General features: G+C 29.1%; 1 long non-coding RNA gene across 1 annotated transcript; it reads right to left on the reverse strand.

Annotated features, from left to right (window-relative positions):
- Nucleotides 1–4,092: 4,092 nt before the first annotated feature.
- Nucleotides 4,093–9,194, reverse strand: LOC147816029 (uncharacterized). Its single transcript, XR_015431595.1, has 4 exons — nucleotides 8,532–9,194; nucleotides 6,917–6,954; nucleotides 6,177–6,253; nucleotides 4,093–4,204 (listed from the first exon to the last, which is right to left on the reverse strand). It is a non-coding gene; the product is annotated as an uncharacterized LOC147816029 (long non-coding RNA).
- Nucleotides 9,195–25,686: the final 16,492 nt, after the last annotated feature.

Below are 25,686 nucleotides of genomic sequence, written 5' to 3' on the forward strand. Positions count from 1 at the left end.
TAACTTGATATTGAAGGGAGTTAGAAGACTTCGAAATTCGAACCCCTCCCCGCCATTTTATTTTATTTTTCATTTTTTTTTTCATTATTATTCCATTATGCGTTCTTTAACAAAAAAAATGTACGATTCTACTTGTAGGCGATCTTATGCATGATAAACTGTCGAATATATTGCAAAAATGATTTGAAACAATGGAAATAAATCAATTTTCCGGGATTTTTCCAGTTTTTATCCATTATTCGATATTTTCCCAATTTAAAAAAATTATTTTCTATATTTAAGACCCTCTTAAATATAGAAAAGCCCATTTAAAAAATAATATAAAGCAAAATAAGCGGAAGAAAAAAAAAGAATTTTTTTTGACAAGTTGCTGTAGCTGGGATTCGAACCTGCGCCCCCTCGCCCCAGCCGTCAACTACTTGTCCGGTATCTTGACCACCATGCCAGTCGAACACGAGAAGCCTACCACATTTTCGCTTCAAAAGTACTCCCACGGACAGCTATGCAATAGATCTTTGAGGGACCCCTGCACCCCCTAATTCACCTATAAAAATTTCCTTCAACTAACATGTTAAGACCATTGACCCCTTCTTAAGGTCCGAGTATGAAAATTATAATTTGATATTAAAGGGAGTTAGACAACTTCGAAATTCGAACCCCTCCCCGTCATTTTATTTTAATTTTTATTTTATTTTTTCATTATTATTCCTTTATGCGTTCTTTAACAAAAAAAAATGCACGATTCTACTTGTAGGAGACCTTATGCATGATAAACTGTCGAATTTTTTGTAAAAATAATTTAAAACAATAGAAATAAATCAATTTTCCGGGATTTTTCCAGTTTTTACCCATTATTCGATATTTTTCCGATTTAAAAAAATTATTTTCTATATTTAAGACTCTCAAAAATATGGAAAAACTCATTTTAAAAATAATATAAAGCAAAATAAGCGGAAGAAAGAAAAAAAAGAAATTTTTTTGAAAAGTTGCTGTAGCTGGGATTCGAAACTGGGTCCCTTGCCCCAGTTGTCAGCTACTAGTCCGGTGTCTTGACCACCACACCAGTCGAACACAAGAAGCCTGACACAATTTCGCTTCAAAAGTCCTCTCACGGACAGCTATGCAATAGACCTTTCAGGGCCCCCTTGCACCCCCTAATTCACCTATAAAAATTTCCTGCAGCTAACATGTTAGGACCATTGACCCGTACTTAGGGTCCGAGTTTGAAAACTATAACTTGATATTAAAGGGACTTAGACGACTTCGAAATTCGAACCCCACCCCGCCATTTTATTTTATTTTTTATATTTTTTTTCATTATTATTCCATTGTGCGTTCTTTAACAAAAAAAAATGCACGATTCTACTTGTAGGAGATCTTATGCATGATAAACTGTCGAATATATTGTAAAAATAATTTGAAACAATGGAAATAAATCAGTTTTCAGGGATTTTTCCACTTTTTACCCATTATTCGATATTTTCCCTGTTTAAAAAAATTATTTTCTATATTTAAGACCCTCTAAAATATAGAAAAGCTCATTTAAAAAATTATATAAAGCAAAATTAGCGGAAGAAAAAAAAAGAAATGTTTTTGAAAAGTTGCTGAAGCTGGGATTCGACCCTGGGACCCCTCGCCCAAGCCGTCAGCTACTATTCCGGTATCTTGACCACCATGCCACACGAACACGAGAAGCCTGCCACAATTTCGCTTCAAAAGTCCTCTGACGGTCAGCTATGCATTAGACCTTTGAGGGCCCCCCTGCACCCCCTAATTCACCTATAAATATTTCCTTCTGTTAACATGTTAGGACCATTGACCCCTACTTAGGGAACGAGTTTGAAAATTATAACTGGATATTAAAGGGAGTTCGACGACTTCGAAATTCGAACCCCACCCCGCTATTTTATTTTATTTTTTATATTTTTTTTCATTATTATTCCATTATGCGTTCTTTAACAAAAAAAATGTACGATTCTACTTGTAGGCGATCTTATGCATGATAAACTGTCGAATATATTGCAAAAATAATTTGAAACAATGGAAATACATCAATTTTCCGAGATTTTTCCAGTTTTTACCCCCCTTATTCGATATTTTCCCAATTTAAAAAAATTATTTTCTATATTTAAGACCCTCTTAAATATAGAAAAGATCATTTAAAAAATTATATAAAGCAAAATAAGCGGAAGAAAAAAAAAAGAAATTTTTTTCAAAAGTTGCTGAAGCTGGGATTTGAACCTGGGCCCCCTCGCCCCAGCCGTCAGCTACTAGTCCGATATCTCGACCTCCATGCCACTCGAACACGAGAACCCTGCCACAATTTCGCTTCAAAAGTACTCCCACGGACAGCTATGCAATAGGCCTTTGAGGGCTCCTATGCACCCCCTATTTCACCTATAAAAATTTCCTTCAACTAACATGTTAAGACCATTGACCCCTGCTTAGGGTCCGGGTTTGAAAATTATAACTTGATATTAAAGGGAGTTAGACGACTTCGAAATTCGAACCCCTCCCCGTCATTTTATTTATTTTTTTTTTTCATTATTATTCCATTATGCGTTCTTTAACAAAAAAAGATGCACCCCAACAAGCACACGACTTCTGGGCTAGTGAAGGGACAATGTCGGCTCACCTAAAGTGCCATTACGGCGGGCTTTTCATTGCCGTATCGGTTCCGTTAATAAAGTGAAATCTGGGCCAGAATGAGGGCCAGTGCATGGCATTTCAGGCAAAGCGACGGCAATCGTTAAAGGACCGGAACTAGTTTGATGCCTCTGGATTACTTTGCCATTTTTGCCTGTTAAATACCGGGAAAAAATTTTTTTTTCACAGAATAAAGAGAAAATTGCCGTAAAGGCTTTTATTTAACCTTTATTATGTCTTTTTTGCCTTTTTATCAACAGCTGAATATGTTCACTGGCACACGTCGTTGCCTCGCTTGCCGTTAAGGCACCTTAACTGTTGGCTGATTAGAAAACGTCTATGCCGTTTTCGCCTGTACCGCACCTTTATTTCAGGTGCTTAGGCGAACTTCTTTGCCTTATTTGCCGGTGTATCACCCTTAACTCACCTCAAACTCGGTTCAATAGAAAGTTTTAATGCCGTCCTTGCCGGTATCACACCTTTATATCAGATGTTTAGGCGAACTTCTTTGCCTTATTTGCTGATATACCACCCTTAACTCACCTCACACTTGGGTCAATAGAAAATTTTAATGCCATCCTTGCCGGTATCACACCTTTATGTTAGGTGTATCGGCAATTTTTTTTGTCACTTACTTATTTATTAGAGCTCTCCTTAAATTTCAAAGACTTTTTGCTGCATGTTGTTGATAACAATTTTTATTTAAGGAACATAAATTGTTTTCTCTTACTTTGCTGATATCAGTTATAGTAATTTAATGCATTTTAACTTTTTATATTGTAACAAAGCAATAACTGCCATTACATGCAAAATATTGCTTAATTTATAATAAATTATCATCCAATGAATCTTCTTACATAATAAAATAGATTTCTTTTTTATTTCATTTTAATCAATTATAAATGCAATAAGTTAAAAGTAGAATCATATAAAAACATTGTGTGTTTAATTGAGTGTTTACATTTTTTATACACATTATGAGGTAAAATTAAATAAAAATTTTATTCTAAGATAAAACATATTGCGACTTAATGTATAAGTTACTTAAGTTATGAAGAAAAAAAATGAAAATAATTATATATATTAATGTATAAGTTATTTAGGTTATGAAAAAAAAATGAAAATAATTATATATATTAAACCTACAATTAGCTTTTCTTGATAGAAACAAAGCCACAGCCCAGTCATTATTTTTATTTTCAATATTATTCATATTTAATATAGGCTAACTTTCTATTCAATATTATTCATATTTAATATTGGCTAACTTTCTATTCAATATTATTCATATTCAATAATAGATAAACAAGACATATCATAAATATTTTAAAAAATATGTATATACTGGCTACCTGTAAATAACACATCAATTTCTGTGATTTTAAATAAATAAAGCTGGAATTTTAATAAGAATAAAATGCATAAAATTTAAAATAAAACATGACCTTAAGAAAAGAATATTATTTTATTTCAATATAACAAATCAAAATACAAACAAGTACGTAACTGTACAATAACTTCTTTATAAGCATCCTCTTTCACAATGAATCTAGTTTTCCTGCAAAAAAGTAACCAATTTATTTTACAACAGATTTATTAAATAATACGTACAGAAACAAAATATCTAATTAATTTTTGACGCATTTTAATTCTGGGTTAAGTTATAATATCAATTAATTCTAACTATTCAAAATACTTCTATTGATCCCAGGGAAATATTTGAAGAAAAATTCTATTCAATAATTTTCAACAATTTTGTTTTCTCTTATAAACATAGTACGTTATAGAATTTAATAAAGTTGCTTAAACCACCTGTTTTTTTTTAATTATTTACTAGCGAGCATTGATTGTCACAAAAATAAATTTAAGCTGATTGTAACAAAAGGTAATAATAGCACAAAATGAATATTCCAGCTTGTAATAAAACTAAGTATTACATTTATAAAATTCCATTGTACTTCGTAACATCTATTGCAAATGTGTAAAATAGCGGATTCATTTGGATGGAAAAAATTGCAGCATCAAATATTAAAACAACTATGAATAATATCCTATGAATTAACGAAACAACCTGGATAAAACTTCTCTTTACAGTATTATGAAACAATTAATTAGTTTAAAAGAGAACTATGATTGACTTTAAAAAAGTTAAAAGTGGTGACCAAACTTCATTACTTTAAACTCATCTGTTATAAACTGTTAACTTTTAAAATGCTTCGATAAGTTAGAAAACTAATTGAAGCGGTACATATCGCTTAACATTGCTTATATGTTGCATTTTGTAACTACAGATCAATCTATTTAATAATTGAACATAAAAATGCATTTTAAATAAGGAATTTGATAGCAAAGCTTTAATATTTTTTAAATTAGAAAGAATACATTCTCACCAAAATAGTTTGTAGCTATTAATATGTAATGTAATGTTAATATTTTTAATATTTAAGCAAATTTTAACTTTTTTACGATTAAGAACTATGAACGAATTTTTTACTTTAAATTAATATGTGAAAATATTTTAAGTTTATATAAAATTAAATTATTTAATTAAAAGCAATTTTAACCTCAAGGAAATAAACAAACTAAAGATTTTTAAAAATGTAAAAAATAAAGTAAAATTTTTTAAAATAGTACTTTTAAAATCTGAAAATATGTTATTTGATTAAAATTTCTATCAATTAAAAGAATATATGATCCTTCAAAATTATACTCCATTAAGTATTAATTACCTAAAAATGATATACCAATTATTATAAAAGAAGTTATTAAAATATGCGATAAAGAGGAATGATCTTCTGAATTTGTAATGAATTTACAAACTAACTAAAGAATATAAATTTTATGCCATCAAGAGAGATTGGTTTAAACCAAACGGTTTTTTAAAATATTTAAATTTTTTCTATACATAAAACAAGTTGAAAACCAGTGTATATATATATATATATATATAAAACATTATAACAGTACATAGCACTTAATAACAATTATGCAATAATTTTTAAATTTATTTTACAATAAATTTTTACTTTTAAATTTTTAATATTTAAAAATTGTAAAAAGAAATTTACTTTAAAATGACATGTAAGCTATGATAAAATCAAATCATTTGACTAAAAAAGAAATTTCCCTCAACAAATACAAGTAATTCTAGTATAGGCATAATTTTTAAAAAAACAAGCAAAACAAAAATTACAAGTTAAAACAAAAATTTTTAAACTTTTTTAAAAAAGTAATAAATTTAGGTGGCTAAAAAGCTAAGATTTTAGGAAAGTACTTTTGAAAATCAAAAACAGGTATTTTGATTAAAAAATTTCGATTTAAAAAAAAAAATATTTCCTTATAAAAATTTTCCTTTAAAATCATAAAAAATTATTTATTGATAATCTGAAAATATTTTAATAATACAAATTACAGTCGAGGAAATTATTAAAATTGCATTCTAATTTTGCTATGAATTTGTAAAATAGATTCCACAAATTATAGAATATAAAATGCTACTGAGTTAAAATGTAGTTTTATCATGTTCTTACCTTTTCTGTTGATTCTCGTTCATTCTAGTTCTAGTACTCAACCATTCTAGTTCATTGACACTTTCAGAATTTCTGGACTTTTCATGAAAGAAAGAAAAATAATTAGAATATGAAAGTGGAAAAAACTGTTATAAATCTACAAAATAAAAACATTAAATTGAAAAAAAAAAAAAAAAACTGCTTAGAACTCATTTCTATACAATAAGTTTATGTTTATCAGCTATCTCGTACATGCACAATGCTTATCGGAAATTATTATTAACTACTGAAGATCTTTCTTATAAAATAATTACCATTGGCTAATACTATAAAATATAATTCAAAATTGAAATGGGAAATTTAGATTACTTATTTTAGAATTAGGTAAAATTAGATAAGTTATGATAAAATTAAATCATTTGACTAAAAAAATGTTTCCCACCTCAAAAGAAATTCTAGTAAATTTAAAATTTTCAATTTCAGTCTAGTATGTGTATGGTATGTTTGTTAGTCTAGTATGTGGTCAATATTTACAAAAGTCAAAAATATACGTGCAAATTTTTTACTAAAGTACTTTTGCCAATCAGAAATAAGTATTTTGATTAAAAAATGTTAATGATTCAAAAAAATATTTTCTTTTAAATTATAAACAATTATTTACTAATAATCATAAAATATTTCAATAATACAAAGAATACCACAAATTATAGAATATAAAATGGATGCCACTAAGTTAAAATGTAGTTTTAACATGTTCTTACCTTCTTTTCTGTTGACTGCCATTTTCAGTCTCTCCAGACTTTTCATGAAAGAAAAAGAAAATAATAAGAATATAACCATAGAAAAAACAGTAAAAAATCAACAAAGTAAGAACAATGAATTGAGAAAAAAATAAAAAACTGCTTCTAACTATTTTCTATACAATATATCTGACAATAAGTTTAATGTTTACCATCTACTTTGTGTATGCTCAATGCTTATCGTAAACTAGTATTAACAACTGATGATCTTGCCTTTAAAATAATTACACTAGGCGAATGCTATAAAATATAGTTCAGAATTGAAAGGGTAAATTTAGAGGACAAGTTTATATCTAAAGTAAAAAATCGAATTTAAAGTCTTAACTTATTATGCATCTTTTTCTAAAATGGGGTAAAATGTGTGTTTAGATAAATGCTGCCTAATATTTATAATAAAATTACATTATCAAATTAATCAAATATTATGAATGACAATCATTAAGAAAATAATAAGTTATAGTTTTTTTATAACATGACGTAGTATTAAAATGAAAAATTTTCTTTTTTAAATTTTGTTCTCTAATTCAAATTTAGAAAAGGAATAAGATATGAATGAAAAAAAATCCGGCAAAACAGACATAGAAGTCTATTCAAATTAAAGTTACTAAAATAGTCCTATATATTACTATTATCCGGGTTATCCTTAATTTTAGAAATAAAATTCCTTGCCTTTTCCATTATAATTTCAAAAAATATTTAGATTAATTTTTTGCGCTACATAGTAATCATCAGAAATATATATATATTCAACAGTCAATTAAAATCATTTTTTTTTACGGAAAATATGTCAAGCATAATGCTTTTTTAAAAATAAAATTTCAATAGGTGAAAGTTCAACAGGAAGAGATTTAAAATAAACAACCTTATAAATCTTAAGATAGAGAATGAAATAATATATTAAGAAAAAGATAAATAAGATTAGATAAATAGTAAAATTTGCACAAGAACTGGAAAAAGAGCTAGAAACAGAAAACTTAATTCTATGAAGAAAGAAAAAATATTATGCTGCAAATATTTCTATACTTAAAAAGAACTTTGAATTTATTTCCACAAAAAAATATTCTTATTTTAAATAATTTTAAAAAATGCAAATATGTTGCAGTAGATTTCTTTTATGGGATAATAAAGTAGAAGTTTATCTTAATTACTTTTAACCTCATTGGCTACATAGTGTTAACGTGAATTTCAGAATGAATTATATTTCAGTTTTACTGCAAGATTTTTTTCATGTTTTGGCCGAAAATTACGTCGTCCCTGACAGTTCCTGCATTTCTGTTTACTTAAAATCAAATTTCCTGTCCCTTTTGTACACAAAGATATGGGCCAAAAAAATTTTTTTACCCTTCATTATAAATGTAACATTCGTTATAAATATAAAGTTTTTCAAAAATAAGAAAAAAATTTTAAAAGACATTTTAAGAAAATGCTTTTGCAGATTAAATTATGCGTTATTTATTTAAAAAATTTAAAAATGTTTTAAAAAACATACTTCAATAACAGTAAAGTTATTTCCTAATATTATTAAAAATTTAATCCTAAATTTTACCCTTAATATAAAGATTTGAGATGTTCTTACCTTTTATCTTGACCTTTCTTCCAAAAGATTTTTCTTGCAGTATTTCCATCCATGCAAAAAAAAAAATAATAATAATGACATTAATAAAAAGCAATTACAAAACAACAAAAACAAACTTAGAAACGCGCCGTCAATAATTAGTCCTGGTAAAAAATGACTACCGATTTTTTTAATAAATTAAATAAGGTAATTAAACTAAGTAAGTAAATTAATTTAAATAATTATTAAATTAAAAACTTTTTAAAAAAATAAAGAAGCATTTGATTTAAATAGATATAGAAAATCATTTTTCTATTGTTAGGATTAATGGAACTTATAATTCATTTCATTCAAACTATTTGTGAAAAATTAATAAATAATAGTGTACTGAAAATATAACATGAGCTAAAGAATAAAAGTTTACTTACTTGTCCTTAGAGGCTGTTGTGTATCGCATTCCTGCAATAAAACAGAAAGGAGACCTCTTTTGAAGTTGACCATTTCCATTATTTATCCCCTTTTTTTCAAATTTTTTGGCGACCATTGAATCTTTTGGCGTCTGGGGTAAGTGGACCACCTGGTTGAAGAGACTATTTCTTAGAATCGGGGGAGGGGGTTTAAAGTGCTTAGCGTTCGCTTTCCCCTCTCTTTTTCCCTTAACTTGAAGGATTGGAAACAAGTTCACTTAAATGATTCTTTTTAAAAATACGCGTCCTGTGATTTCAGACATTAAGATATCCTCAAATTAAGATCAATATTTATTTTTAAATTGTTAAAAACAATTTCTGGTGTTATAAAGGAAAAATAAATTAAATAACAAAAACATTTATTTAACTACCAACGATAAACGAACTCTCGAAATTAAATAATTGCATTATGTCAAAACTTATTTGTATGCTTTTTTTTTTCAGAAAAACTTTTATACTTCTACACTTGGAAATAATGCTTACATAAATGTTTTAACTTGCTGTGCAGAAAAATAAAATCATCCTGTTTCTCTATAAGATGAATATGTATTATTAATATATATTATTAACTCTTTCTGTTAAGGAATTGTTCCATGCGAAAATTAAAAAAAAGAAAAACAGGGAGTCTCTGACTCCCCCCGTTTCCGATCACCTATCCGCGTAATTGTTTCACTTAAATCCTTGTTTTATTTTCTTCCTTTAAAAAGCAATATTTTAAACTGAAACGCTGAACATTTTGCTTTTAAAATGTACAAGTGAAGTAGCGTTATATAAGAATGTTTTGTTAAAATGCTAATCGTAACGAATTCGAGGACTACCTCAACTTGAAAATTATCCTCTGCACTTTAAAGAAGATTTGACCTAAGGAATACAGGTTGTGTATTACAATAATAAAACAAGAAAAATTGCTAAGAAATTATTTTATTTGTTGACGAAAATTTTAACAGTTTAAACTGAGAATACTTTTTATTGCTAGGTTTATTTATTTATTTATTTTTAAAAATGTCAATTTAACTGTTAAGATTTATATCTTGCAACATGCAAATCCCTCGCTCTCTCTCTCTTTCGCTACTCTTAATTGACAATTCAGTGCGAGCGGACAAAATTAAAAAAAAGACAAAGATCTCCTGGCGAAAAAATAAATTTTCTGCAAAAATGAATAAACAGTCGATATTTAAAAATATACCTGAAAAAAATCACGAATGAGCACTTAAATTAGCAATGACTTTCAAATAAATTGGAATTCGAAAGAAAATTCGTTTTAGGTTTACATAAAAAAATTATTTTTTAGCTCATCGAATTTTAACTGCATAATTACATTTAAGTGGAAAATACAAAGAAAAAAATTTGGTAAAATTACGGAACTGTATTGGCATTTCTGGTTTAAAAAAAAAAAAGAAAAAAAATTAACTTGGGTAATAAAATTAAAATATATCCTGCATTTAAACCATTTATTTGATAAATTTTCTATTCAAATTGTAAGGGTTTAACAGAAATTCTGGTTTTCACAAATATAGTTCTTATTACCTCACATTTAGTAGAAAATACAAAACTGAACAGTTAATTTTATTGAATAAAGGCTTATAAGAAGAAAATGCTCTTAGCTAACATGATTATTTACCATATTTTACCAAAATTTTACAAACATTATAAAATTTTATTTTATTGTCAACCTAAAACATTACCAAAACACTTTGGTAAAAATTATCGAGTTTTGTGGTGTTTCCATAGAGCTAGAATTATGGTAAACTTAGCAATATTTTGGTAGTTTTGATCATGCATTTTCTCATCTTACAGATCATCCAAATATAGTATTTTTTCTTACAAGTATAAGAGTTAATAATACTTATTATCGAATGTTAAATTTTCTCTGTATTTCTTTCTATAAACCATAGTAATTTCAAATTTTAAAATCTTGTTGCTTTTGCTCAGAAAAACAAAATTTAAATTCTGTAGAGGAATTTTTGTGTCCAGCAGAGCGGCTCATACGATATTTTTTATCACTAAGTGTAGGAGTTAATAATTCTCAAACAAATTATCGATTATACATTTTCTTCATTCCATCGTAATCTCTGTACACTTCTCTACAGTTCATTGTAATTTGATTTTTCTAAATCTTGTAGTTTTTGCTCTACAGAACAAAATACAGATAATAAAACGTAGATTGAAGTTGGCAATGGCGCATACGGCATTAATTTAACTCCGTTGGCTACGCCCTAACGATTTTTTAATTTAGAAAGAAACGCATGGTATTGTAACGTATTATTATTTCTCTACTCAAAGAATTAAGGAGTTTTCCTCCCTAAACATTGCCCGCTTATAAATTTTTCTGTATTGGTTCAAAATTAAATAAAAACAGAGTACATTAATTATTTTTTCCTTCTGAACTTTTTTGCTAATTTAAGAAATGAAATACAGTTAGAAGTTTCTGAGTTAACTCATAAATATTAAGACACTAAAAAATTTAAATGCATGAATTACAAAAGATCTAACTTTAAATGCATTTGTGTCCAGATGAGAGAAGAATTGAATTTTAATAATTTATGAAGATGCGAAATAAGAAGATTTAGCAATTTAATTACCGTTAATTTTCTCTCTCCATTTTTAACAAGTTATATTACTAATCAAATAAGACCTTGATATTAAATCAAAAATTTTTTTTTAATAATTAGAGTTTATTAATATATTTATTTTTCATTTACTTTTCTAATTTCTCACATCCTGTTGAAAGATTTTTGTTAGATACATTTTAGAAACAGAATTTTGATCTGTAAATGACTTTTACGGTGTATTGCTTTTCGCAATCTGCGAAATATGAGAATTTTGCGTTTTTCTGTTATATTTTTGCTTATTTATTTTTTTAGGAAAAAAAATAAACAGTTCAATGAAAAACTTATTGCGAACAATTGAACATAATAGTGGTCTTATGAAAATGTTAAATAATAATAATCGTCAGCAATATAAGGAAATAAATTAAAACTGAAATTGATGATAGGGGAGATCGATTCAAAACATAAAAAAATAACAAAATATTGGAAAAGTCCTCAAGAACTCTGACCCCCAACAGGGTGGGATGGGAGAAACGCATAACCGGACATCGTTAACTTCTCAAGTTACCATGCACTAACAAAGAGAGGAAAAGGATCATTTTTTGAAACAGCTACATTCCATCACCTACTCGCCCCCTCAAAGTAAACTTTAACTTCTTAATTCTAAAATAAAGGTCTTTACTTCTTTTACTAACAAATATTTTAATATCATGAAGGGCACACAAATACACTTACAAACTCCTTTTTATTCCTGAAATTCTATTGCATAAAATTGATCATTAAAATTCTTATGATTCTCTTTTTGATATTGAATTTACATTTAATATATGCAGTAAAAATAAAAAAAACGTACAAAAGTGCTTGCATTACAAACTACTAATTTTAGTGCAATCATTACTAATAATAATTCAAATTATTATAATTTTATAGGAAACTATTTAAAACAGCACTAATTCGATAATTAATTATTATGATGGGTCGCTCCTGGGAGAGCAACCCCCCTGTGTAAGGAAGGGACAGTGAGTAAACTTTGTTTTTGTTTTTACGAAAATAATTCGAAACAATATTTTCATTTAAGGTTTGTTATAGTAGTGTAAAGATTAAAGTGCTAAAATTCTGAATAGCAAACTTAAATCCTTTAATTTTCTATTAAGATATGTTTACCGGACTGTTCGAAATTGATTATATGGGGAAATTTATTTGAGCTAAGTCAAATAAAGAATGAATAAGTCAATACGGCAAAAAAATTACTCAGCGTAAATTACTCAACGTTGAATTACAAGTTGTTTAAAATAAATATTCTACAAAAAATATGAATATCAAAACATTTTTTTTTTTTTTACAAAATAAAGAGTAAAAAGGCCGGGATAGCCTGGTCGGTAGGGTGCTGGGCCCATGTCCAAGAGGTCGTGGGTTCGATCCTCGCCGGCCGAAGACTCCCCGTGTAGTAAATGGTGACTGATGCACGTTAAATCTGTCGAGTCTCAAAGTCCTCCATGTTCCCATAACAAATCAATACCTCTGGGGGTACTAATCCAGGAGTTTCCTTGTCTTCTGGATTGGTTCAAAATTACAAGGCTACGGAGTTGAACATTAGTAGTCGTAAACCCATGAAATTGAGTCGGCTGTTCAACGACGGTTATAAAATAAAATAAAATAAAGAGTAAAAATTTAATTTAACTATGTCGTATTAGTTAAACTTCGTTATTCCTACTATAATTGCGAAATTTATTATATTTAACTGTAAATAAACTAAGAATAAGTTACTAGATATCAGATATTATTGATATAAAATTTTATTGAAAGATTGGTTTAAACTGTTTTCTAAAAACAGAATTAATCCAAATAAAAAAGATTATTAAAATAAAAAATTAAAAAAAGTATGTGTTATTAAGAGAGAAAAAATATACTATACAATTACAATTTTGTTAATAAAATGATTAATAAAAGTCAAAGAATACTATTAGTTTAATAACATGAGAGAATTGTAAATGCACTATTCCAATCACTGGATACCCATTGATCATTTTTTTTCTTGGATAGATTCTTATAAGGTCGTCATAAATTACAAAAGGTGTCTAAATTAATTTTTATCCTTTTGTCAGTCAATGGGCCAAATTGATAATTAATTCCAGCCAATATACGTTTCGTAGAACAATACAAAATTCTTTTGTTTCTTCAGTATTAATATTTATATAATAATTGCTGCCAAAAAGGAGAACAATAGTTGTGTATAAGTTAACTATAAAAAGATTATAAAATGCTTTAAAGTAATTTAATGTAACACTATTAAAAATACGCTCTGGTGAAAAGAAAAAGAAAAAATTCAGTCTGTAAAACAATGAATTCTAAGAATTTCAAAAATTATCTTCTTTATTTTTTATTATATCATTTCGAGATCTTTTTGATTTTCGAGATGCTATCATGATTTTTTTCATGACTCTAAGAATTCTTTACTTAAGATAATAGTGTTGAAGTTTTCGATTAAATTGGTCTAATCGAAAAGTGCGAACGCATGAGAACCTAGAATAATGACATTAACATTGACCATTCCTAAAAATTTCTTTTTATGAAATTGAAGTTAAGTTGGAAAAATAAACTGCATTGCTAAATTAACGTGAAACGAGCAGATACAATTAACAAATTTCCTTCTCTGTCAGAAGACTGAAAATGTCCCTGACACCGCCACTGTTTCGGGGTTTACATCTTAACGTTACATTTTATCAAACACTGTTAGATTTAGAAACTTCACATTACGAAGATATGTAGGAGATTGAACGGAGATTACAATGGAATTAAAAAATAATTCTAAATTTAAGTCAAGATTATTTTTACTCTTAAACTTGTTAGAAAAATAACACGTGGGCCGCTCTATGGCCGCAAGAATTCAGCTGCAGAAGTTAAATTTGGTATGCTGATAGAGCCAAATTTAGTTTATAACCGTAACATAGTCTTTATTTCCTTTTAGAAACTCTTATTTGTTTGAAAGTTATTACAATTTAAAAGGTTCTTTTTAATTTTTTCTTTAACTAATAAATATTTATCGATTGTTGTGGAAAAATTTTTCATTTACGCGATTTTCATAATATCCTTCTTGACTTAATATTAAAAATAACAAAAATAAAGAAAAAAATATTATATAGAAAAAGATTAGTGAATTTTTCAGTAGAAAATTTTTCATTTACGCGATTTTCATAATATCCCTCTTGACTTAATACTAAAAATAATAAAAATAAAGAAAAAAATATTATATAGAAAAAGATTAGGCGTTGCCAAATATAAAACTTCGACATTTCATACCGACATTTGAAAATATAGGTAGAATAAAGAGAAATAAGAATTGTTTCCTATATGATCTGTTAACAAGAAAAAATTACTTCTAATTTATTAATTCTTCTTATTGTGTCGCGCATTCTGCCTTTCTAAAAGTAATATTTTTAAGCACTGTTATTTATTATTCAAATCCAGCTATTCTTTTTATTTTGTTACAATTAACAAGTTAATATAATGAATTTAAATAAAAGTATAATAATTTTATATTAAACAAATAATTTTTAATCGACTTTTCAGGAAAAAAAACAACTTTTAAGAACATTGTTGAGAAAGGTTTGTACCCAATGCCTCTAGTTCTGAGAGAAAAAAAAAAACGATTTTGCGCGTGGGCATAAACTGCTTTTTCCACAGAACATCTTCAATGCGTAATAACTCTCGACGAGACCGTTTTTCCTTGTTTTTCATTTGTCAAGACTTAGAAAACCTTAAAATACAACTGCTGGCAATCCAATCGTAATTTTTATTTAAAAAAGTGGAAGAAAACGATTTGTACTTGATCTTTAATTATTTCAAACTTGATGAACGAGAATCAACTACAGGGATTATCGAGCGTAGCGAACAGGTGACGGTGCCTCCATGTAGAAAACAAGAATACATAAAAATAAATTGTGTCGAACAACTATTATCAGTAAGCGTATGATTAATACTTAAAATCGTCTTTAAAAAGGGACTGTAGAAGCTGATCAATTGATAAAAATTTATCTGCTGCAGTCAAGGTATAAATTATCGTGACTATCTGAAAAACATTTAATATATTTAAATATTTGCATGTTTACGAACTATGATCTGTTTTTGATTTTTTTTTAAATTAACGTCAAACTTTAACCAGATTTCAATAAATTAATTCTAAAAGAACTGCACTCTTTAAAAAGGAGGTATGAAAATTGGATTCGTTTTGTACTATGAAAATTGCCAAGTCGATTCGGCAGAATGAAATACTATTTCATTTTTCGCCAGTTTATGGTTAAAAGAGCTCCACTTAGTTCTAATTACATAATCATTCAATTTCGTCTAAATAGTTATGCCTTTTCTAAAATATTGATTTGCAAATTGACCGTAAATTTAAAACTATACCAACAGTTTATGGGACAAACAGATAAAATTTCGGTTCTCTTACCGTTATTTTCATAATTCAGCCATATTTCTGTTATTAGTTCCTAAGATTTAAAACATAGCACAATTTTAAAATTTGTTAACCCAAAACCCCTTGTGAGAAAAAAACAATGTTTTTAATTCATGTATAAGAAACATTTTGCAAATGACATTTGAAAATGATTAAATGTGTGCTTATTATTTTGTATTGTTATGTTTCTTTCATTTTTCTGCAACTAGGGAACATTACTGGAAAATGAGTAATTTTTCACACAATGCATTTTTAGTTAAATCTTATATCGACTTCGTAGAAGAAAAAATCGGTGACTTTTTTTTAATCCTGCTGTAACTTTTGTATTTTTTCCAGCTTTAAATACGATGCTATTTTTATTAACACTTGAATTGAATTATGTGACGAATGTAGTGTAAAGAAAGATTGAAACAGAGAAATTTAATGTTTAATTTTGTCTAATTTGCTATTTAAAGAATTTAGTTTTGAAATAAAACTCAATAACGCAATTATGGTTTTAAATAACTACTCCGCTATTTAATTGGTTAAAGCAATATGCAGTAGAAATTTTTTTTATTTTTGTCACACTTTATGCTAGAATAAATAGTGCAGACCATTGCCACACATGAATGATAGATTTGCTTGACTATAGTAAGCTGAAGGGAGAGGGGGGAGGATATTGTCGCCGCAGTGCTTAGAGGAGTGTCCTCAATTGGTTATGCCTGGACAAAAGCCGTATCGACTGTCAGTCTGTGTAAATTGGCGAAATTCTATCAAAGTTAAAAGAAAGGCAACCCTACAAGACTCTACACTTTATATTTTCTGCCATCTATCCGCAGGACTCGAAAACACGTCTAAAGTAAAAAATAAAAAAACAGCGCCATCTATGTATTGCATTCAAAACAGTTTTTTTTTCCTTAATGTATATAAACTATTTTAAAAATAAATATAATGCTGCATGAAAAAATATTTTTGTAATGCAAATAAAAAATAAATATAATTAACATTTTGAAAGTATAATTTTTATTTCTATTTATATTCTGTATTATAAGCTTTTTTAAAAAAATTATTTGCTTAATATTTTGAAGTTTAATTAATAAAAATATCCAAATGTATTTTTATTACTTAAAAACGTATATTTAAGAATAAAATTTCCTAAACAATTATTACTTACTTCCAAGTATTGCTTAAAAGTTTAGGGGGAAAAAAAGTTATTTACTTTATTAGACTAGACATTTGCTATAAACTAGTCAGAAAATTTAAACACGATTTTTTTAAAATTCAAAATTCTTAAGACTATTTAAACTATTTTGAATCCAGTTTTTAAGAAGTAAGTGATTAAACTAAGATATTAAATTTAAAATGAACATTGAAATAAAAATAAAATAAAAAACAGTTTATATAAATAAAACGTTTACTATTATAAATGGTATACATTCATTATTACAAAACACTTAAATTGTAATAAAAGTTAGTAAATTAATGTAATTAAAAAGCCCATTTCATTAAAAATCCTTTCTCTAAATTCAAGATATTTATAATTTCAAGGAGGATTTAAGCAATTTACAATATTTTTTTATATTTTTTTTCTGTAAATGGATTTTTTTATTTACATGAATTTTAAACTTACCTATTCATTTTTGTTCTAAAGAAGGTTTAAAAAAGGAATCATAGTCTGGAAAAAATTTATGTTAATTTCATTTGGGGCTTACAGTAATAATTTTCAAGCGACCAAAACATAAACAATGGGAAAAGTTTTCATATCGCTTCTTCCTAAAATGCCAAAAAATATACAATAACGGACCTTTAGCCTTTCACTGCTATCATATAAAATTACTAATAGATTTTTTTTTTCTTACCATGAATTACAAAAATTATAAATTTTTTATTAAATCCTTTAACGTTAAAAATAAATGTATCGCTTATTCAATAAAAAAATAATAATAAGTCTTCAATAAGAAAAAGTCTTCAATAAATATTCAATTCAATAAGTCTTTCTTAAGTACATGTTTAATACAATAAATTTAACAAAATTTTATAAAAAACAATCGAAAAAATAAAAACTTTTTCTCAATGAACAAAGGAATTGTTCTAGTTATAAGTATTAATATTTATTCTTATTTTTAAGGGAATATGTACTAAATTTTTCTAGAAAGAAAGAATATATTATATTTCGAGTTAAAAATTATACTTCAAAAAATGATTTCAAAAAGAAAAAATAAATAATTATATATATTTATTTAAAAATTGTAATGAAATTTAAAATGATTATTTTTTAATAAAATTATTTTTTTTAAAAATATAATTGGTAATGCCACATAAAGTATATTTAGATTATAGTAAAATAATAAAATTCAAGTTTTTAATATTCTATGTAAAAAATTAGCAGTTTTCAAAGAATAATAAAAATTGTTTTTTTCCTCTCAAAAAATACGGTTAACGTTTTAAGGATTTTTTCCTTTCTCTCCTGATTTTTTTCAAATTTTTGAGTTAAAAGCACATTTTTTACCAACTCTGCATCTATTCATTATTAATCTATTGTAACATTACAATTAATTAACGGTATACAATAAAGGTCCTGTAACTAATTATGTGTAAGAGGCCAAACAACGGTATGCAATAAAGGTCCTGTAACTAAATAAGTGTAAGAGGCCAAACGACGGTTTTATTTTTCGGGCCTGTATAGGTGAAGAGTTATTCCGCCTCTTCCTGAAATGCCTCAAAACAAACGATAAAGGACCCTATTGTACTTGCCTTTTGCCGTTACCCTACCTAGAATGCCAGCTTACGGCCTTACGTTTGCCGTGAGGTGTGTGCTTACTGGGACGATTCTACTTGTAGGAGATCTTATGCATGACAAACTGTCGAATATATTGTAAAAATAGTTTAAAACAATGGAAATAAATCAATTTTCCGGGATATTTATCAATTTTTACCCATTGTTCGATATTTTACCAATTCAAAAAAATTATTTTCTATATTTAACACCCTCTAAAATATAGAAAAGCTCATTTAAAAAATAATATAAAGCAAAATAAGCGGAAGAAAAAAAAAGAAATTTTTTTGAAAAGTTGCTGAAGCTGGGACTGGAAACTGGGCCCCCTCACCCCAGCCGTCAGCTACTAGTCCGGTATCTTGACCACCATGCCACTCGAACCCGAAAGGCCTGCCATAATTTCGCTTCAAAAGTCCTCTCACGGTCAGCTATGCAATAGAACTTTAAGGGCCCCCTGCACCCCCTAATTCACCTATAAAAATTTCCTGCAGCTAACATGTTAGGACCATTGACCCGTACTTAGGGTCCGAGTTTGAAAATTATAACTTGATATTAAAGGGAGTTAGACGACTTCGAAATTCGAACCCCACCCCGCCATTTTATTTTATTTTTTATATTTTTTTTCATTATTATTCCATTGTGCGTTCTTTAACAAAAAAAAATGCACGATTCTACTTGTAGGAGATGTTATGCATGATAAACTGTCGAATATATTGTAAAAATAATTTGACACAATGGAAATAAATCAGTTTTCAGGGATTTTTCCACTTTTTACACATTATTCGATATTTTCCCTGTTTAAAAAAATTATTTTCAATATTTAAGACCCTCTAAAATATAGAAAAGCTCATTTAAAAAATTATATAAAGCAAAATTAGCGGAAGAAAAAAAAAAGAAATGTTTTTGAAAAGTTGCTGAAGCTGGGATTCGACCCTGGGCCCCCTCGCCCCAGCCGTCAGCTACTAGTCCGATATCTCGACCTCCATGCCACTCGAACACGAGAACCCTGCCACAATTTCGCTTCAAAAGTACTCCCACGGACAGCTATGCAATAGACCTTTGAGGGCTCCTATGCACCCCCTATTTCACCTATAAAAATTTCCTTCAACTAACATGTTAAGACCACTGACCCCTGCTTAGGGTCCGGGTTTGAAAATTATAACTTGATATTAAAGGGAGTTAGACGACTTCGAAATTCGAACCCCTCCCCGTCATTTTATATATTTTTTTTTTCATTATTATTCCATTATGCGTTCTTTAACAAAAAAAGATAAGCGATTCCACTTGTAGGAGATCTTCTGCATGATAAACTGTCGAATATATTGTAAAAATAATTTAAAACAATGGAAATGAATAACTTTTCCGGGATTTTTCCAGTTTTTTCCCATTTTTCGATATTTTCCCTATTTAAAAAAATTATTTTCTATATTTAAGATCCTCGAAATTATAGAAAAGCTCATTTAAAAAATAATATAAAGCAAAATAAGCGGAAAAAAAAAAGAAATTTTTTTGAAAAGTTGCTGAAGCTGGGATTTGAACCTGGGCCCCCTCGCCACAGCCGTCAGCTACTAGTCCGGTATCTTGACCTCCATGCCACTCGAACACGAGAAGCCTGCCACAATTTCGCTTCAAAAGTCCTCTCACGGACAGCTATGCAATAGACCTTTCAGGGCCCCCCTGCTCCCCCTATTTCACCTATAAATATTTCCTTCTGCTAACATGTTAGGACCATTGACCCCTACTTAGGGTCCGAGTTTGAAAATTATAACTTGATATTAAAGGGAGTTAGACGACTTCGAAATTCGAAACCCATCCCTCCATTTTATTTTATTTTTTATATTTTTTTTCATTATTATTCCTTTGTGCGTTCTTTAACAAAAAAAAGATGCACGATTCAACTTGTAGGAGTTCTTATGCATGATAAACTGTCGAATATATTGTAAAAATAATTTGAAACAATGGAAATAAATCAATTTTCAGGGTTTTTCCAGTTTTTACCCATTACTCGATATTTTCCCTATTTAAAAAAATTATTTTCTATATTTAAGACCCTCTAAAATATAGAAAAGCTCATTTAAAAAATAATATAAAGCAAAATAAGCGGAAGAAAAAAAAAAGAAATAGTTTTGAAAAGTTGCTGAAGCTGGGATTCGATCCTGGGCCCCCTCGCCGCAGCCGTCAGTTACTAGTCCGGTATCTTGAGCACCATGCCACTCGAACACGAGAAGCCTGCCACAATTTAGCTTCAAAAGTCCTCCCTATGCAATAGACCTTTGAGGGCCCCCTGCACCCCCTAATTCACCTATAAAAATTTCCTTCAGCTAACATGTTAAAACCATTGATCCCTACTTAGGATCCGAGTTTGAAAATTATAACTTGATATTAAAGGGAGTTAGACGGCTTCGAAATTCAAAATCCCGCCCCGCCATTTTATTCTATTTTTTCTTTTTATTTTTTCATTATTATTCCATTATGCGTTCTTTAACAAAAAAAAATGCACGATTCTACTTGTAGGAGATCTTATGCATGATAAACTGTAGCATATATTGTAAAAATAATTTAAAGCAATGGAAATAAATCAATTTTCCGGGATTTTTCCAGTTTTTTCCCATTATTCGATATTTTCCCGATTTAAAAAAATTATTTTCTATTTTTAAGACCCTCAAAAATATAGAAAAGCTCATTTAAAAAATAATATAAAGCAAAATAAGCGGAAGAAAAAAAAAGAAATTTTTTTGAAAAGTTGCTGAAGCTGGGATTTGAACATGGGTCCCTTTTCCACAGACGTCAGTCACTAGTCCGTTATCTTAACCTCCATGCCACTCAAACACGAGAAGCCTGCCACAATTTCGCTTCAAAAGTCCTCTCACGGACAGCTATGCAATAGACCTTTCAGGGCCCCCTTGCACCCCCTAATTCACCTATGAAAATTTCCTTCATCTTACATGTTAGGACCATTGACCCCTACTTAGGATCCGAGTTTGAAAATTATAACTTGATATTGAAGGGAGTTAGAAGACTTCGAAATTCGAACCCCTCCCCGCCATTTTATTTTATTTTTCATTTTTTTTTTTCATTATTATTCCATTATGCGTTCTTTAACAAAAAAAATGTACGATTCTACTTGTAGGCGATCTTATGCATGATAAACTGTCGAATATATTGCAAAAATGATTTGAAACAATGGAAATAAATCAATTTTCCGGGATTTTTCCAGTTTTTATCCATTATTCGATATTTTCCCAATTTAAAAAAATTATTTTCTATATTTAAGACCCTCTTAAATATAGAAAAGCCCATTTAAAAAATAATATAAAGCAAAATAAGCGGAAGAAAAAAAAAGAATTTTTTTTGACAAGTTGCTGTAGCTGGGATTCGAACCTGCGCCCCCTCGCCCCAGCCGTCAACTACTTGTCCGGTATCTTGACCACCATGCCAGTCGAACACGAGAAGCCTACCACAATTTCGCTTCAAAAGTACTGCCACGGACAGCTATGCAATAGATCTTTGAGGGCTCCTATGCACCCCCTATTTCACCTATAAAAATTTCCTTCAACTTACATGTTAAGACCATTGACCCCTGCTTAGGGTCCGGGTTTGAAATTTATAACTTAATATTAAAGGGAGTTATACGACTTCGAAATTCGAACCCCTCCCCGTCATTTTATATTATTTTTTTTTCATTATTATTCCATTATGCGTTCTTTAACAAAAAAAGATAAACGATTCCACTTGTAGGAGATCTTATGCATGATAAACTGTCGAATATATTGTAAAAATAATTTAAAGCAATGGAAATAAATCTATTTTCCGGGATTTTTCCAGTTTTTACGCATTATTCGATATTTTCCCGATTTAAAAAAATTATTTTCTATTTTTAAGACCCTCAAAAATATAGAAAAGCCCATTTAAAAAATAATATAAAGCAAAATAAGCGGAAGAAAAAAAAAGAATTTTTTTTGACAAGTTGCTGTAGCTGGGATTCGAACCTGGGCCCCCTCGCCCCAGCCGTCAACTACTTGTCCGGTATCTTGACCACCATGCCAGTCGAACACGAGAAGCCTACCACAATTTCGCTTCAAAAGTACTCCCACGGACAGCTATGCAATAGATCTTTGAGGGACCCCTGCACCCCCTAATTCACCTATAAAAATTTCCTTCAACTAACATGTTAAGACCATTGACCCCTTCTTAAGGTCCGAGTTTGAAAATTATAATTTGATATTAAAGGGAGTTAGACAACTTCGAAATTCGAACCCCTCCCCGTCATTTTATTTTATTTTTTATTTTATTTTTTCATTATTATTCCATTATGCGTTCTTTAACAAAAAAAAAATGCACGATTCTACTTGTAGGAGACCTTATGCATGATAAACTGTCGAATTTTTTGTAAAAATAATTTAAAACAATAGAAATAAATCAATTTTCCGGGATTTTTCCAGTTTTTACCCATTATTCGATATTTTTCCGATTTAAAAAAATTATTTTCTATATTTAAGACTCTCAAAAATATGGAAAAGCTCATTTTAAAAATAATATAAAGCAAAATAAGCGGAAGAAAGAAAAAAAAGAAATTTTTTTGAAAAGTTGCTGTAGCTGGGATTCGAAACTGGGTCCCTTGCCCCAGTTGTCAGCTACTAGTCCGGTGTCTTGACCACCACACCAGTCGAACACGAGAAGCCTGACACAATTTCGCTTCAAAAGTCCTCTCACGGACAGCTATGCAATAGAACTTTCAGGGCCCCCCTGCAACCCCTAATTAACCTATAAAAATTTCCTTCAGCCAACATGTTAGGACCATTGACCCCTACTTAGGGTCAGAGTTTGAAAATTATAACTTGATATTAAAGGGAGTTAGAAGACTTCGAAATTCGAACCCCTCCCCGCCATTTTATTTTATTTTTCATTTTTTTTCATTATTATTCCTTTATGCGTTCTTTAACAAAAAAAATGCACGATTCTACTTGTAGGAGATCTTATGCATGATAAACTGTCGAATATATTGCAAAATTAATTTGAAACAATGGAAATAAATCAATTTTCCGGGATTTTTCCAGTTTTTACCCATTATTTGATATTTTCCCTATTTAAAAAAATTATTTTCTATATTTAAGACACTCTATAATATAGAAAAGCTCGTTTAAAAAATAATATAAAGCAAAATAAGCGGAAGAAAAAAAAAGAAATTTTTTTGAAAAGTTGCTGAAGCTGGGATTTGAACCTGGGTCCCCTCTCCACAGCCGTCAGCTACTAGTCCGGTATCTTAACCTCCATGCCACTCGAACACGAGAAGCCTGCCACAATTTCGCTTCAAAAGTCCTCCCACGGTCAGCTATGCAAGAGACCTCTGAGGGCCCCCCTGCACCCCCTAATTCACCTATAAATATTTCCTTCTGCTAACATGTTAGGACCATTGACCCCTACTTAGGGTACGAGTTTGAAAATTATAACTTGATATTAAAGGGAGTTCGATGACTTCGAAATTCGAACCCCACCCCGCCATTTTATTTTATTTTTTATATTTTTTTTCATTATTATTCCATTGTGAGTTCTTTAACAAAAAAAATGCACGATTCTACTTGTAGGAGATCTTATGCATGATAAACTGTCGAATATATTGTAAAAATAATTTGAAACAATGGAAATAAATCAATTTTCCGGGATTTTTCCAGTTTTTACCCATTATTCGATATTTTCCCAATTTAAAAAAATTATTTTCTATATTTAAGACCCTCTTAAATATAGAAAAGCTCATTTATAAAATTATATAAAGCAAAATAAGCGGAAGAAAAAAAAAAGAAATTTTTTTCAAAAGTTTCTGAAGCTGGGATTCAAACCTGGGCCCCCTCGCCCCTGCTGTCAGCTACTAGTCCGATATCTCGACCCCCATGCCACTCGAACACGAGAAGCCTGCCACAATTTCGCTTCAAAAGTACTCCCCCGGACAGCTATGCAATAGATCTTTGAGGGCTCCTATGCACCCCCTATTTCACCTATAAAAATTTCCTTCAACTAACATGTTAAGACCATTGACCCCTGCTTAGGGTCCGGGTTTGAAATTTATAACTTAATATTAAAGGGAGTTATACGACTTCGAAATTCGAACCCCTCCCCGTCATTTTATATTATTTTTTTTTTCATTATTATTCCATTATGCGTTCTTTAACAAAAAAAGATAAACGTTTCCACTTTTAGGAGATCTTATGCATGATAAACTGTCGAATATATTGTAAAAATAATTTAAAGCAATGGAAATAAATCAATTTTCCGGGATTTTTCCAGTTTTTACCCATTATTCGATATTTTCCCGATTTAAAAAAATTATTTTCTATTTTTAAGACCCTAAAAATATAGAAAAGCCCATTTAAAAAATAATATAAAGCAAAATAAGCGGAAGAAAAAAAAAGAAATTTTTTTTGACAAGTTGCTGTAGCTGGGATTCGAACCTGGGCCCCCTCGCCCCAGCCGTCAACTACTTGTCCGGTATCTTGACCACCATGCCAGTCGAACACGAGAAGCCTACCACAATTTCGCTTCAAAAGTACTCCCACGGACAGCTATGCAATAGATCTTTGAGGGACCCCTGCCCCCCCTAATTCACCTATAAAAATTTCATTCAACTAACATGTTAAGACCATTGACCCCTTCTTAAGGTCCGAGTTTGAAAATTATAATTTGATATTAAAGGGAGTTAGACAACTTCGAAATTCGAACCCCTCCCCGTCATTTTATTTTATTTTTTATTTTATTTTTTCATTATTATTCCATTATGCGTTCTTTAACAAAAAAAAATGCACGATTCTACTTGTAGGAGACCTTATGCATGATAAACTGTCGAATTTTTAGTAAAAATAATTTAAAACAATAGAAATAAATCAATTTTCCGGTATTTTTCCAGTTTTTACCCATTATTCGATATTTTTCCGATTTAAAAAAATTATTTTCTATA

The sequence above is a fragment of the Parasteatoda tepidariorum genome, chromosome 2 (assembly GCF_982258835.1).
Source record: "Parasteatoda tepidariorum strain Cologne lab strain chromosome 2, Ptep-v5.0, whole genome shotgun sequence".
NCBI classification, from domain to species: Eukaryota; Metazoa; Arthropoda; class Arachnida; order Araneae; family Theridiidae; genus Parasteatoda; species Parasteatoda tepidariorum.